This window comes from Galeopterus variegatus, unplaced genomic scaffold (assembly GCF_000696425.1).
Source record: "Galeopterus variegatus unplaced genomic scaffold, G_variegatus-3.0.2 Scaffold22747, whole genome shotgun sequence".
Classification (NCBI taxonomy): Eukaryota; Metazoa; Chordata; class Mammalia; order Dermoptera; family Cynocephalidae; genus Galeopterus; species Galeopterus variegatus.
In genome coordinates, this window is record NW_007748858.1 from 2,444 (window position 1) to 9,909 (window position 7,466).

The 7,466-nt window shown below is 33.6% G+C and overlaps 1 pseudogene; it reads right to left on the minus strand.

The window, feature by feature from the left end:
* Positions 1–4,835: 4,835 nt before the first annotated feature.
* On the minus strand, positions 4,836–6,132 carry LOC103583413 (annotated as a pseudogene).
* Positions 6,133–7,466: the final 1,334 nt, after the last annotated feature.

A 7,466-nucleotide genomic window follows, 5' to 3' on the forward strand; every position in this document is an offset into this window, starting at 1 on the left:
CTTGCCAGTAGCTCTCCCTCCAGCGGCCTTGCCAAGTCAAAGAGGGCAGCCCAAGCTCACTCCTTTAGGATCCTGCCATGGCGTGGACCACACCAGCACATATGCCTATAAAAAAGACCTTTGTCAAGGACTTTTAAAACTGAAGCTTGCTGCATGAATCAAAAGGACAGATATCCAAATGCACAAGAACACTTCCCTGACACACTGCCTTCACTAATGAACTATGTCTCTCTGTCAGTTATTTGCATTGAAATATTTTAAACCCACTTAATGCTCCACTCTACAATGAAAACTTTCTGGAAGTCTAAGTTAATTATAAGTAAGAAAGACTGACTATTATCTATAGATCCAATATTATCTGTTTCTTGAAGTAATCTACAAGTATTTGAATTATAGTATACTATATGTAGTCCATAGTATATCCACTAAACATTTTAATTTCTAAATATGCAAAGTACAAATATATTAATATACATAGTTTATCTGCATATTATCTGTACACAAGGGTATGTATATATGTAAATATGTGTAACTATCAACCTACCTAAAAAGAGAGAAAGATAGATATAAAGAGAGACAATGGGTGATAATAAAATTTCAGATACATTGTTGGTCATAAAGTGATATCATACCAGCTTTATTTAGTCATCAATTTCTATATTAGAATTATTTATGATTAATTAAATGTAGTGATCTTTGATTAGATAATACATTTACCTAATGTGTTTTACAATACAGGTTAAAAAAATAAGTCTCCCACATTCTACCCTCCCACGGCCTATGTTTTTTCCACTTCAGGCAACCGCTGCCACCTCTTTCTTTCTTTCTTTGTTTATCTGAACACTCAAGAAATAGAAGTGCACATACATGCTCATCCATAACAGGAACATACATAGGTCCTTCTCCTATAAATGCTCTCCAAATTACTACCATGTGCTTCTTGCTTAATTTTCCTGAAACATTCTATTTTGGAGATACTAAGTACAAAAAATATATAAGTATATATAAATAATGCCCTAAACTTTTAATGGCTATATGGTATAATTATTTTCAGAATACCATGATTTATTACCAAACACATATCAAAGGGCATTGTAGTGGCTCCAGTCTTTTGATATTAAAAATAACACTTCAGTGATATCCACATTTACGTATTCACAATTGCTTTTCAAAATATCATTATAAATTCTCAGAAGTAGTATTGTTGGGTCACAAACTACACCATAAACTACATTTTCTTAGGATGGTGCTTACTAAATTACTCTCTAAAGTGATTATAACAATTTGCCTTCTCACCAGCAAGTATGAGACTCCTTGAAGATTCACATCAGAGAACCCCATTAAAGAAAAATTTGTCACGCCAGCCATCAGCTCCTTCAAAATTGGCCTCCTCACTATGCAGCCACAATGTCCACTTGACTGACCAGGTATGAGTATAAATGACTGACCCAAGGGGGTCATTTCAGGCACACCTTACATGTGACAAATCTCCCCACAGTACAGGGGAGGCTTTGCTTGATTTATTATGGCCTGAATCAGCCCTGTTTTCAACTTTGTATCTTTCTTTTTCTTCCCATAGCTGTTTACCCTCAAGAAATACTTTACCTGCCAAACTATGTCTCATGATCTGTGTCCACTTTGAAAAAAAGAAATGTAGATAAATTTTGACAAATTTTTTTCAGTTTTTGATGATTGTAACTGAAGTATAGCTTAAATGCAATGAAGTGAACAACTGAGTTCAATTCTATGAATTGAAGTTAATGAAGTTGTGCATATACCACCAAGATCAAAATACCAATTATTTACCAAAATATTACCCCAAAGCATACAGTACATCCTTCCCAGTAAGATGACATCTACTCACACATTACTATAATTTTGCCTGTTTATAAACTTTATATTAATAAAACAATGAATTATACATTTTGATATTTGCCTTTTCTTGCTTAATATTATGGTTGTGTTATTCCATGATGTTGTTCTGAAGATTGTTGGTTAATTTTTTTTATTTTTATATAGTATTGAATTGAATAAATACAACAAAATGTCTATAATTTGATCCACATATGAGTTATTTTCAGTTTGAAGTAATTAAGAATAGTATTTTTGAGAACATTCTTATTTGTATCTTTGATGGCAATATGTGTTTCTATTGAGCATAGAGCAAGGAATGGAATTCTCGTCTTATATTTCTGAAGAGTTTTCCAAAGGATTTGGTCAACTTTACATACACACACTCAACACCTTTAAAAATTTGTTTAATCCACGTATTTGACAACTTTTGGTTTAATCAATTTAACTTCTTTTGAAGTTTGTTCATTAGATTGCTTACTAGTACTTCTTGACTTTTGACTCTTTATAATTAGTATGAGATCTTTCTTATAATAATTTTTATATGCATGTCCCATATGAGATCCAAAGATGTTTTTTGGTCTTTCCTAGGTTAATTACCTTAACAGCAGACACCAAGAAAAGAATTTGGAAGCAAGTAGTTTGTTGGGAAGAGGAACTTAGTAAGCACCGATAGTTAAGTTGGAAACACAGCAGGAATGAACTGGTCATTTTTGTGAGCAACTGGGGCTTAGATTCATTGGAGAAAGTCCCTGGGAAAGACTGTGTAAAACCAAGCTGAAGTTTGTCCCAACAAAAGTTCAGGAAGCTGGGGTACATATGCACCCACTACAACCTATCATTGATTGAGACCCATTTCTGCAGATAACCCTGTCACTTTGAAGTGGGTCTGTGGGCAATACAGTAAAATAGAGTGAAAGAATTCACAGAAAAATTTCACTCATAAACACAGAATTAAAAATTCTAATTGAAACATTTATATATTCAATTAATCAACAAATAAAAAGGATAACCTATTATATCACATTAAAATTTGTTTTGTAATGAAAATATTTGGTTTTTTAATATGGAATTAAAATGTACATAAGTTGATATATTAAAATCTTAAAGGGGCTAAATCATATAATTATCTTTAAAAACGTAGTAAAGCAGCTTGAAAAAATTCAACATCCGCTCACCAAGAAAGAAATGTAGTGATGTAGTGAAAGAAGTAAAAATAAAACAATGCAGATGATTTTAGTAATCTGAAAAAAAAAAGAAATCTAGCCCCCCAAAACCTATAGAAAATATTTTCAATATGAAATGTAAATTATTTCCCTCTAAAATCAGAAAGCCAAAGATGCCCACATTTACTAGGTTAATTCGACATTATATTGAAGTTTCAAGCTATTTAAACAAAGCAAAAAAAAATAACTGGAAAGAATAACATTGGAAAGAAAAAATAAACCGTATTTAATCAGAGAGTATGTGATATATGTGTTGAAAATACAAAATAATGTACAAGTAAATTATTAAATTAATATGAGATTTTGTTATAGCTGCCAGAAGAAAAATAAATATAAATTATATTGTACTAATCTAAAAACACATGTTTTCCAATGGGCATGAAAAACACCATTAAAAATATCATGCACTTAGTCTGTGATTTAATAAAATATGTGAAAACTCTTTACAGAAGAGCATACAATAAAACTTTCATTATAAAAATTGAACTAAATCTAAATAAAGAGAAAGATATAGTAAGATTATGATTTAGAAGACTTGTTGATACAAACTTGACATTTCTTTTAAAATGTGTTTATATATTCACTGCAATGCTAGCATGAATGCAAACAAGTATGATGCTAAAATTTGTTTGGAGAGGTGAATTCCCAAAAATATCCCAATTAAACTGTAAGAACAATAACAAATTTACAGGATTTTCCCTACTGGAAATCAAAACTTATTAGTAATAGGTGCTTCTAACTATAAAACAAATAGAATCATACATAGAGCCCAGACATTGACTGATACGTATACAAATACTAACTTTCTGAAAATTATAACATTGAAGAAAAGCATCTAGCAGAGTAATTATTACATAAATATTGTTGGGACAAATATACATTTGTAATTTAAAATACAAAATAGGCCTAATCTTACATTACAGCAAAAATCATTTCTAAAATTATCATAAAAAAAGAATGTAAAAATCAATATAAAAAGACAAAGTAAAATCTAGAATACAATATACAAGTAAATAGAGTTTAACTTAAAAGGAAGATGATATATGGAAATGGGGAAACATAGCAGGTAAATTGTGAGACTGTATGTTCCTTCTTTTGGAGGAAAGAAATATTTCTTAAATAGAATATTAAAAGCACTTCACTGTATCTGTATAAATGGACAATTTCCTGAGTGGTGCTTTATTAAAAATTAGAAAAGCTGTGCACCTAAATACAACATCGAGACATTAAAAATAATAATAATAATAATAATAATAACAACAACAACAATAGGGGAGAAAATTCAACACATAAAAGGGTTTATGGGCAATTTGTAAAGTGCTGATAATGTTCTTTCTTTTCTTATTTTGAAGAACTAACATAGAAGATTATTACTCAAAATTATATATCTAAATTGTTGTTATAATTCACAATGACAGAGGCACAGTAAGTGGAAAAGAAGGGTAACATGCTAGGGTAAGATATTTACAGGTTTTGAAGATTAGAATATGGAAACCTTAAAGGATCATTATTTAGCTGACTACATTCTAGGAGGAATATAAACAGAAGTTTCTTTCTCTTTATTTTTTATTTTACTGACAGCTGATGGTTAAAGCATAGTGACTTTTAATAATTATTATTGATAATATATATATTATCAATTTTATCCCATTATTTAAAAAATAAATTAATAACTATCAACTCAATGCATACAGCACATTTGAAAAAATAATTAGGAACCGTGTGTTTGTGTGTATCTGTGTGTGTGTGCATGCTTTGTTACACTGAGTGAGAAAGCAATTTGGTGTGAATTAACTGCCTGACAGTCTCCTTCACATCCTTATTTCTAAGGCTGTAGATAAGAGGATTTAGCATAGGGATCACAATGGTGTAAAACACAGTGGCTACTTTAATGAGGAGCTTTGAGTTTTTAGAATTGGGCAAACAGTAGAGAAGGAGGATGTCCCCATGAAAAATGGTGATGGCAGTCAGATGAGAGGCACAGGTGGAGAAGGCTTTCCGAATTCCACCCTTGGAAGGCATCCTGATGATAGTGACAACTATGAAGACATAGGAGGTTAAGATGACCAGGAGGCTACAAGCCTCATACAGTGTGGAAACGACTAACACCATCATCTGGCTGAGAGTGTGTCAGAGCAGGACACAGAGAGTAAGGCAGAGAACTCACAGCAAAATTGATTTATGGTAGATCCACAGTAGGAGAGTTTCAAAAGAAAATATGTGAGTGTCGTGGAACATAGTACACCATATGTAAGTTCCAGCTACAAGCAAAGCACAGCGTTTACAAGATATAGCCACTGTGTAGAGCAGGGGGTTACAAACAGCCACAAACCGGTCATAGGCCATCACTGCTAACATATTTGCTTCTGTAATCACAAATGTGCCAGCAAAGAAAAATTTGAAGGAGATAGTTTTGTCTTTCACAACTAAGATTTCTAGTTGTTTGGGTGTAAACACACTGGAATAAAAAATATCCAAAAAGGAGAGATGGGTGAGGAAAATGTACAGGGGTGTCTAAAGTTTGGGATTGGTATTTGTGACCACAATCATACCCACGAGTCCACCCCATGTGTAAGTTCCAGCTACCAGGACAGCACAGAGCTTAGGAGACATAGCAGCTGTGTAGAGCAGGGGGTTACAAACAGCCACAAACCGGTCATAGGCCATCACTGCCAACATGAACATTTCTGCAAACACAAACATGCAGGCAAAGAACAACTGTGTCATGCATCCTTTGAAGGACATAGTTCTGTCTTCCACAACTAAGATTTCTAATAGTTTGGGTGTGACTACACTGGAATAACAAAAATCCAAAAAGGACAGATGGCTGAGGAAAAAGTACTTGGGTGTCTGAAGTTTAGGATTGACCCTTATGACCCCAATCATACTCAGGTTCCCCACCACAGTGATGGTGTAGATGGCCAAGAACACCTGGAAAAGGAGTGCCTGGAGGTGTGGGAACTCTGAGAAGCCCAAGAGGACAAAAGTGGCTCCAGCACTCTCATTTCTCCCAGTCAGCATCATCATTCCTGTTGGAGGAAATCAGAGAGTTCATCCTGAGCAGCCGGACATAACAGAGACAGTAGGAATGAAGGAATACATATGGCTGCATGAGAATCACCTCCGAGTGATGTATGAAATATGCACTCATGTTTTATTTTTTTGGTGTTTTACCTGCCTTATTTGAATCTCTCTTTGGCCACTACCAACTATTGGAACATGGAATGTCCCCTTTACCTATCAGCGACTCATTTCCTCATCCTTTAAACAAGAAATATGGCTACAGCATTAAGTGCTTTTACAAAATGCACACATATATGTGCATACTAAATGCTAACAATATTTCCACCCCTTATTAATAGTTAAATAATTATGAACTGATATATGAATTTCACATAAAATTCTATTACTTATGAGGGAAAANCTTTGGCCACTACCAACTATTGGAACATGGAATGTCCCCTTTACCTATCAGCGACTCATTTTCTCATCCTTTAAACAAGAAATATGGCTACAGCATTAAGTGCTTTTACAAAATGCACACATATATGTGCATACTAAATGTTAACAATATTTCCACCCCTTATTAATAGTTAAATAATTATGAACTGATATATGAATTTCACATAAAATTCTATTACTTATGAGGGAAAAATAAGTCAAATTAAAGAATAACAAGGAAAACATCTTAGTTCATGGCAATAGGACAGATTACAACTGACATGACTCAACAGAGCCTGCCACTGGGGATTTAAACAGTGTATTTCTATGCTGTTACTTTATATTTGAAGACATGAGGGGACAGTAGTGCCAGGAAGTTAAAGTGGTGCTGAGCTTTTACTCTCAATTCTGTATGACTATATTAAAGTGTTAGCTTTTCTACAAATACCCTACAGGAAGCAGGTAATGGTGCAAATCGGAAACCATAAATGGAAAAAAAACAATCAATGCATAGTAAAAGCAGTTTTCTCTCCTAATTCCCTTCTAACTTTTCCTTCTGTCTTTGATTCAGATTTCCACCAACGTCTGAATCCGTCAACAAAAAATCTTTCTTTTTTTTTACTCGGGCCTTCTTTTTTCCCTCTGATTCTCTTTAATTTCACCTTCATGCTGTGAGAAAGGCAGTTAGAGAAAAATGAGAGATTTTCAAACTGTTGTGCTGTATTTATTTCCACCCCAACACCCATTACCCTGCTAGATAATCCTGGATCTTCAGTCAGCCTCTCCCACCCTGCAGGACTGACATTCCTTAGGTTCTATTTTAGTGTGGTGTCAAATCCTCACACATTTTTCAAAATGACCTGCTTCCAAAACACTTGAAATCTAAACATTTCTGTCTGGATTTCCATAATAAATAATATGATTATGTATCCAGACCCTTCACTGCTC